At 37.4% G+C, this 10,151-nt stretch overlaps 1 pseudogene; it reads right to left on the reverse strand.

Moving 5' to 3' along the window:
- Nucleotides 1-5,418: 5,418 nt before the first annotated feature.
- On the reverse strand, nucleotides 5,419-5,995 carry LOC132242542 (large ribosomal subunit protein uL6-like; annotated as a pseudogene).
- Nucleotides 5,996-10,151: the final 4,156 nt, after the last annotated feature.

The raw sequence follows: 10,151 nt of genomic DNA on the forward strand, positions 1-10,151 counted from the left end.
TATCCAAAATATATAAAGAAATCCTATAAGTCTATTAAAAACATACACAATTGAATAGAAAATGTGGCAAAATCATGTAAAGGCACATCACAGAAGAGGAATCATAAACGCCAAATAAATGCATGTAATTATGCTCAACCTCAAAATCAATCAGAGAAATGAAAATTAAAATCACCATGAAAATACATTTTCATACTCAAAGAAATGACAAATATAAAAATGTCACATATTGGGTAAGATTTGAAGAAAATGGAACTTTTATAAAATGATGATAGGATTGCCAATTGCTTTAAGCATTTTAAAAAACAAATTGCCTTCCTAGCCGGTTTGGCTCAGTGGATAGAGCATTGGCCTGTGGACTAAAGGGGCTGGGTTCCATTCCAGTCAAGGGCACGTACCTGGGTTGCAAATTCCATCCTGGCCCAGGTCCTGGTTGGGGCACGTGCAGGAGGCAACCAATCGATGTGTTTCTCTCACATCACTATTTCTCTGTCTTTCCCTCTCTCTTCCACTCTCTCTAAAAATCAATGGAAAAACATCCTCAGGTGAGGATTACAATAACAACAACAACAACAATAATAATAATAAATAAAAAACAAATTGCCCCTCACTAATAAAGCTGAACCTGTAAAACAGTAATTCAATATGCGAGTATTTACCCTAGAGAACTTCAGTACATGTGCACTTAGACAAAAGTACTCCTGATAGGATTGAATATTTATGGAAACAAAACAAAATGGAGATTAGCAAAATAATCAGCCAATAAATGGTGGTATATTCATACTGTATTGATATAAGACAACAGTCAACATGAATATATTGTATCCTTAAACAACAGTAAGGATGAATTTCTGCAACATAATGTCTAATAAACTTAAAAGGCAAATCATAAATGGTTTCATGCAATATAATTTCTATTTAGACCCAAGAAAAGGAATGTTAAACACAAAATCTATTATTTAATTTTCTCTGAGAAGACAGGAAAGGGAATGGAATTCAGGATGATTACCAAGGAGATTTCAAAGGGAATGAACCATTTTCTTAAACCACGTGTTGGACAGAATGTGCATTTGAATCATCATTTCTAATACCTTACTCATTTTTTACATATATTTTTAGTTTACTTCATATTTAAAAGATTGTTTTAAAACAATCAATGTCACACACAGCCCACACAGTTGGAACAAAGTCATTTCTACATAATAACTATAAATCACCACACAGTAAACTTAAATAGATTGGATTATTTCTTTATTTTTACCCATTTTTCTGACAACGTAATAGGAACACAAAAATAAAAAAACCCCACAAAGTTCCAGCTGTTTCAAATATCAGTCACGTGCTATATTTCTGAACCCTAAGGATGATAAGCAAGACCAGAGAACTGAAGTGGCTATGAGAGGAATATAGAAAGAGGATGAGTTTTCTCAGGCATTTGGACAAGTTTTGCTGTTACATAGAGTATCACTTATATCACTTGATCAACTGCAAGGCTCAGCAAATCTGATTATTCTTTTTACTAGCTAATCAAAATTAGACTTCCATTAATTAGAAAACTATCTTTGCTTCTAAAAGAAATTTAAACATGACAGAAGTGATTGACACTAGAAATTTAAGATCATTAACAAGGGCCAGCACAGATGTGGCCTAAGCGCTTGTTTTCAAAACAGTATAGGCTTGGAGCTAAAAGCTTGTTTGAGATGTTCTACTTCTACCCTCATTTTGCAGGGGTCACACTGAGTCAGAATCTGCTGTTGAGAAAGAAAGCGATACTGTCTTAGGATCCTACTCCTCTGACTTGTATGATGACTGAGCTTTACCGTACATCTTCGAAGCACACTGTGACGACTGGCCAAAGACAGATCCCCCCGCCTTTCATTAAGAGCAGAAAAGTGTTTGGTATATCTTAAAAGATGCAGGATTCTTTATGAAATTTTAATGTGCTTGCTAGAACCAGACAACAATGGAAGAGCAATTATTTCCCAGAGAAAAAGTTATTCAATTCAGCAGGAGAATAAGCAATTACTATTATAAACACAGCATTCTTTAAGGCCCTTTAATGCTATTCTACCAAAAGCACTTAGAGCTGAATTCTGAACCACATAAATGTTTCAGAGTGCTTATTATCATCGCTGAGGTATAAGGTAAAAACTGAAGGATCATTACAGGCAGAAATTAATGAAGATCATTATAGATTTTAGCTTTTAATTTGATGCATGGTTCTTCAGAGACAAAAAAAATTTATAAGGTATTATATAGGCCCTTGGTCATGATTTATGATTCATGTTATGGCTGCTGTAGTTAAACCTATTGACTTGGTAAGCATTTGGCATCATTGTAGCTTTGCAGTAGCATAAAAAAGTGATTGCTCATGTCTTATGAATGTTGGATTATGTAACAAGTGAATATATTATTAGAACATAATGATGAATTTCAATGTCACTTGAAAATTCAGTTTATAAAACTATAAAGCTAAAAGTTGAATATGTTGACTTTCTTGGAGGAATATGAAAAAGTAAATTATTATTATAAAATCTATTATTATTATTGACAGTATTAAGCCTTGTTCTTGCCACAAGTAATACATTTATTAGTATGGTTTAATTTATGACAGCATATCTCAAGTAAATGTATAATGTACTCAGAATCTTATCCAACAACATCTAAGATAGAAGCAGAAAAGGTTTTCCTAGTAGAGACCTATCACATGAAATCATAATACATTTTCCACTCTTCTAAATAACTCCCAGAGTTCTTTAAATAGAAAATTCTTTATTTTTTTCTTCACAGAAATTAGTCTGAGGTGGGAGTTAAGAATATTAGAATCTTGTCTCAGCTCTGCTACATTATTTGGGATAGTCACTTTGTCTCCATTGGCCTGTTTCAGTCTTCTGATTTATAAACTGGAAAGAATGAATTTATTTTTTCAAAACTGGCTTCCATCAGCATCATCAATATCTAAGGAATTTTTTTTTAAACCCTGATCTTCAGGATTTAATGAGTTAAGATAAGTCCTAGAGATCTGAATTCTTTTAAAAAATTTCCACAGGTAAAGCTGATCCATAAACAGGTTTATAAATAAGCTACAAAATTTCAAAGGTCCTTTTTTTTTTGATTCTGTGATTCAATAACATATACTTGTTGGTGAAAGTTATGACTCAGAGAACACTCATTTTAGAATTATAAGAGACTTTGATTACAATTGAATTAACCTTAACATTGAATCTATGTTAAAAGAATGTTTTAAAAATCAAGGGATGTTCAGTTCTGATATAGGTCAAGATCATTATTACTATCATGTACTACTAAAGGCCTGGTGCACAAAAATTTGTGCACTCGGCGGGGAGGGGTGTCCCTCAGCCCCGCCTGTGCCCTCTTGCAGTCTGGGAACCCTTGGGGGATGACCACTTGCTGGCTTAGGCCTGCTCCTCGGGGAATTGGGCCTAAGATGGCAATCAGACATCCCTCTGGCAGCCCGGCAGTCCTCGGGGGATGTCCACTTGCCAACGGGGAGCAGACCTAAGCTGCAGTCAGACATCCTTAGCGCTGCTGAGGAGGCAGGAGAGGCTCCCACCACCACCGCTGTACTGGCAGCCATCAGCCTGGCTTGTGGCTAAGCAGAGCTCCCCCATGTGAGAGCACACTGACCACTAGAGGGCAGCTCCTGCATTGAGAGTCTGCCCCCTGGTGGTCAGTGTGTGTTATAGTGACCAATCATTCCCAGTCCTTCTGCTATTAGGGTCAGTTTGCATATTACCCTTTTACTATATAGGATAGAGGCCTGGTGCATGGGTGGGGGCTGGCTGGTTTGCCCTGAAGGGTGTCCTGGATCAGGGTGGGGGTCCCGCTTGGGTGCCTGGCCAGCCTGGGTGAGGGGCTGATGGCTGTTTGCAGCTGGTCACACCCCCTTCAGGGTGGGGGTCCCCACTGGGGTGCCTGGCCAGTCTGGGTGAGGGGCTGAGGGCCGTTTTCAGGCTGGCGGGCAACTGAAGCTCCCAGCCTCAAATTTTTTTCTTTTTCTTTTTCTTCTGGGATTTATTTACCTTCTATATCTGTCACTGGAGCTGAGAGCCGGCTCCAGCTCTGAGACCCAGCTGGCTGAAAGCAGGTATCTGGGGTCTGTTTGGCTTCTATAATTGAAACATTGTTGCTGTCCTGCTCACTCCAGCTCTGAGACCAAAAGCAGGTATCTGGGGTTCGTTTAGCTTCTATAATTGAAACATTGTTGCTTTGGGAGCTGTTGCTTCAGGAGCTCAGAGCCGGGCCGCGGCAGGCGGGGAACCTTGGCTTCCTCCATCACTGGAGCAAGCAAACCTCCTGTTCGCTTCAGCTGCGTGGTTGCTGGCCGCCATCTTGGTTGGCAGTTAATTTGCATATCGCCCTGATTAGCCAATGGGAAGTGTAGCAGAGGTACGGTTAATTACCCTATTTGTCTATTATTAGATAGGAGGTTAGATACACACATAAGGCCATGCTTATGATAAAAAAGTTTTAATCCACATGTGACCTAAAGAGATAAAACCATTTGTTACATAATTTTATAGGGTCAATCTCACTTTATAAAGACCCATTTTATTTTATTGTTACAAAATGTATTTTATGAACATTTGCTAAAACATAAGATTTTTAGTGATCTTCTAGGTTATAAATTGGCTTTCATGTGAATGGCCCCCTTGTCCCTCTTGGTTCAGGGTTCAGGCTCTGGAAGAGGGGCCACACACAAATGAGCAAGACAAGACAAGAAATAATGATTTGGAAATTGGGGGGCCAGGCGAGAGCCCATCCCAAGAGGATGGACTCAGCTTGTGCTCAGGCCTTGCCATCCTTTTATTGAGTTTGGGATACACCTATAGCCCTCAGTCAGGCAATTTCCAGTAACAGACAGACTATCTTATCAGTAAGGATTTACATGACTATCTGGTGGGGATGTTGCTTCAGCTACCATTGTCTGGACTAACCAGTGGGTGCATAGCCCTGACCTTTGCCAGGGCTTCAAGGGTCACCCGCATTCTGGGCTCCTTGTCCATACCTCTCTGCTAGAGAAGACAATAGGTGGCTTCCCACACTTTCCCATGTCCCTACCCACCCCAAGCCATATGAATTTAGCTGAAAAACTTATCTTTATTTTTTTTCTAAATCAATGCATGGCTTTTATTGCATATATATAAATTATTGATTTCAGAGAGGCAGGGAGAGGAAGAGAGAGATAGAAACATCAATGAAGCGAATCATTGATCAGTTGCCTCCTGCACCCACAATCAGGGGCGTATGTCTACCGGGAATTGAACTGTGACCTCCTGGTTCATAGGTCTACACTCAACCACTGAGCCACTGCAATGAGGCATATTGCATCTTTAAAATATAACAAATAAGTCTGAGGAATCCTCTGGTATCTTGCTGTTGCTATAGCTGGACAATTTATTCATCAGCCTGCTGAACTGTTTCTTTTTCAGAGACATAGATATCACTCCAAATTTTTATAATATTCTTGTTTATAACTGTTGTGGCTTGCTGAATCAAAGCAACTGAATTTGATTCAAGTTCAGTGTCATTTCCTTCATGAATTAACTGATTTTTATGGGCTTGAGATACTGAACAAGCATTGCCTGACCTCATCCAATCCCTGCAGATTTATTTTTCATCCAAGAAATTTCTGATTTCAACAAGAGAACCATTATCCCGAATAACAATGTTGATGAAGTGAGCATACACAGACCTCATCTTATGAAGAAGCCCAGTGGAACACCCTGGATCATGTTCTGTACGTGACGGCAGATAGTGTGAACCATAGCTGGTTCCTGTTTTCCCACCATTTGTAAACCCAGGGCCTCTTCTTTTTATTTCCAAGGAGTTGGAGTCCTACATTGATGTGCTTGAAGTCCCTCCTCAGGGGGCCTCTGGGGCACTTCACGATACTAGTAACTGTGTGTCCCTTCAGAGCGATGGCGACATTTTCAGGAATGTCTGCAGTCTGATTGCTGAGGGTGGTCTTCATTCTGGAGGTAGATGGGCACAGCTTATCTTCATATTTTTAAACTTGCTGACTTCTGTATGGTGTTTTTTTGACGTAAATATATAATATTGGAAATAGTTTGGGAGTAATTTGAGAATAATAATAAGCCCCCTCACTGAGGATATTAATGTTAAGTAGGCCACTGAACCAACTAGTTTCTATTGAGACTAGTCTAGACTAGTTGCATTATTAAGAAAAACTTTCTTATTCACAATGCCCAGAAATATCTGTTGAATTCTCCTAAAAGCAATGTTGTATCATTCACATACATTTTATAGGAAAATTAAAATTTAATTTTCACATCATCCAGTGTCATGCCTGCCAACCCTGGCCCTGATAGGATTTTTAGATGTGGGTCACGCATCCATAGTAACTGGAGTCCACATGAAAGTCCTGCCAGAGGCTGGCATCCGCACAGACAAAGACCAGTGGAAACATCTGAGCTACATTGTTCTTGGTTCCTTTATCCGCACGGTAGCAGAGCAGTGCAATAGCTGTGTTGGAAGCCCACTTCATATAAAATGTTAGCCTAAGAGATCCACCTTTAAAGCTTCTTAAAAGTAAAGAAGCAGCAAGATTTAATAAAGCCAATAAGTCTTTGCTTTTGTTAATTTTCTTTGCCAATTGTCTCATTTTTCTCCCTAAAGTTTTCATTATGTTTTATAACATTTAGTTAAAATTTTATTTATACTTAATCACTCTCTGAATATTATATAAATGAGAGTGGGTATTGTCTGGGACTACAATTTACCTGAGAAGTGGTATCTCCAGGACCTAACATGTTGGTGGTGGCAGTGGTGACTGGGAAAGACCCTGAAAGTGTGTGTGTGGGGGGGGGGGGGGGAAGGGGCGTGGAGATGGGGAAAGGGGGGGCATGAAACTGAAGAAAAAGTGTCATACCTGGATCTTTTTCTGAAGATTCCAATGTGGTGCAAAATTTTGGGAATTCTTTGTTTTTCTTTGTTTTAACAAGAAACAATTATTTAGGCAACAGTTATTTTAAGACAGGAGAAAAACTACCAGAGAGTTATTACAGAAGAATTAAAAGAAAAAGAAAGAAAGAAAGAAAGAAAGAAAGAAAGAAAGAAAGAAAGAAAGAAAGAAAGAAAGAAAGGAAAGGAAACATAATTATATAGCTGACTTGAATTTTAGAAGGCTCTCCCTAGGTGGGGGTAGGTGGGTGGGAAGAGATTAACCAAAAAATTTATATACATATATGCATGACCCTTGGACACAGACAATGGTGTGGTGAAGGCCTGGGGCAATGGTCAAGTGCAGGTTAGAAGGAGTCAATAGAAGGAAAAAAGGGGACATTTGTAATACTTTCAACAATAAATATCAATTTTTTTAAAAAATCACCCTAGAGGCAGTATGAAGAATGAATTAGAGAAGGGTGCGGATTAAAGGACAGAGATTTTGTGATTAAATTTACTATTGCCCTAAGTCAATGATGGTGAGAGTGGAAAGCATGGATTGGAAGGATTTTTAAGGCAATACTAGCCATATACTTGAGGTATGAAAGAGGCTTTTCTAAGTTTCTAGCTTGGGAAAATGAGTAGATGATGGTTCAATTGACTAAAAGAAAAATATTGAAGAAGCTAGAGGAGGGGTTTTTACTGAGGTGCTCTGTTTTTGTTAAAAGCAAAGTTTGAATTGCCTACAGCGCATCCTTGTGGAAGCATTTAATGGTCAATTTCTTATGTAATCAATTAATTGATGAAAGAGAGAGAGAGAGAGAAGTGAGCAAGTGAGCTATGGGGAAAACATGGGTTGGAGACAGGTTTGGGAGTCATCAGCATAGGTAAATGGAGTGGTCAGTATTTTTAACCAAGCAAGAGATGGACTGTAAAAGTTCTGCTGGAGTTGACAACAGTAAATTGTTGACAGTGGTAATTGTAGACCTTAGTGAAAAACATATCCACTTAATAATGAAGAGAAAAAATTTTAATTTCAGAGTGAAGAGTACATTAAAAGTGAAGAACTGAAGAGAACAAATAGAGGCCACTCTAAGGAAATTTGATTGAAAAGAAAGGAAAGTTGGATCAAACTGGTTTGATTCAGGAATCTTGCATATATGAATAACCTGAAGGGAAAATCATAGCGGTTATGATTTTAAGACAGAGAGGAAAAAGAATAAAATATGTGGCAATATCTACAATGAAAAAGGAAGGGAGGACATTCAAACTATGAAAAATACATTAATTTGGACAGGAGGAGAGATATCTCTTTCAGTGAGGAATAACTAAAAAAGACTAAAATAGGAACAGATTCCAGAAAATTTATTTAGAGATAGAGAGAGGGACAGAAAGTTTAAGTATTACAAAGATCATGATTCTTTTTAAATTACATTCTAATTTGTATTATTAAAATAATATATATTCATAGTAAAAAAAGTAAAATACTAAGTATTTTTTAAAATATATTTTATTGATTTTTTACAGAGAGGAAGGGAGAGGATAGAGAGTTAGAAACATCGATGAGAGAGAAACATCGATCAGTTGCCTCCTGCACAGCCCCTACTGGGGATGTGCCCACAAGCAACGTACATGCCCCTGACCGGAATCGAACCTGGGACCCTTCAGTCCACAGGCCGACGCTCTATCCACTGAGCCAAACCGGTCAGGGCCTAAATATTTTTTTTTTAAAAATGAATACAGCACTACTATGGACATAAATAAAGTCATCCCTTCCCCTTCTTTCCTCCTGCAAGTAGGCCAATGTTAGTACATTTTCATGCACTGGGATGATGATAAATGTTAATTATCCTTTAGGCTTCATCTCAGTCATTTCTTTCATCTTTTAATCCTGAGCTGCTTATTCTAACTCTTCAGTGTTTTTCAAAAAGCCATCATCTGCATCACTGATTTTTTTACATCTTCCAAACTCCTCCCCGAAATATCATATTTCTTTCACTAGACGTAAGTCACAGGAAGGCAAGAGCCGCATTCCACCTATTTTTAGGGCTCCACAACACAAATACAGAGCTTTAAACATTGTACATCAGGACAGTTGAGCAGAACATTCTGTGATGATGCTATTTCTCTACACTGTCTAATACAGCTTCTGGCTGCCGGGGCTAGCAAGCACTTGAAATGTGAAACTAAAGCACATTCTTAATTTTAATTAAAATTAACATTTGGATGGTGGCTACCATATTGAACAGCTCAGCTGTAGATAACTAATATAGTGTTTAAATAAATTATCATGTTTTCTTTTTAAATTTGTTTTCCAAGGCTCACAGTAGGTTAGAGGGAGCTAATTAAAAGAGAGATGACAAAGAATTGAGAAAAAGTTACATCAGCAAAGGAACTCAAAAAAGCCCTATTCTCAAATAGTATATGGTCCAATAATCCTAATCTCTCAACTGATATTCACAATAATGATCCTAAATCATCTAAGGAATGGATGAGTTCCAGGAACCTTGTATAAACTCAATCAAACTTAATTTTCAGAACAACTCCAGGAGATACAATATTATCCCTAGATCTTAATTAAAAACAGATTTATAAACTTAAGCAATTTTCTAAAAAACAAAACAAAACAAAATGCTAAAAGTAGAATTCTAACCCCAGTCATCTCAAAATCCCGTGATCTTGGCTCTCAACATGATAACTAATACCTAAATTATATTCACCACATTCTGCACTCTAAGAAAATACACAAAAAATATTTTAGAAAATTTTCTCAATAAAAAGTTAAATCTTGAAGCAAATCATTGTAGTATGTAAAGGGATAAATCTTTAGCTAATTAAAGTTACTTGTTCTCCAAATGCCTCAGTGGTCTAATGATTCTGGATAGACAAGATGACACCATACTTATTTTAGTAAGTCAGTACAGATGTAGTAAAATATCAAAATCCTGAAAGTTCTTATATGGGATACATTAAATTCTTTTTTTTTTAATTTTGTTTTATTGCTTAAAGTATTACTAAGAGTATTACATATATCTCCTTTTTTTCCCCCTTGACATTAAATTCTTTTTAAATATATTATTTCCTCAAATTTGCTACATCTTAATAGAAAAACCAAATCAATGCATTGCAGATATATTAAGAAATTCTTTTCTACTACCTCCAAAGAAGAAAATTATAAAACGTATTCTTACCTTTTGTTTGTTGTAAGTGTATGGTATATTTCT

The sequence above is a fragment of the Myotis daubentonii genome, chromosome 10 (genome assembly GCF_963259705.1).
Source record: "Myotis daubentonii chromosome 10, mMyoDau2.1, whole genome shotgun sequence".
In the NCBI taxonomy this organism is placed as follows: Eukaryota; Metazoa; Chordata; class Mammalia; order Chiroptera; family Vespertilionidae; genus Myotis; species Myotis daubentonii.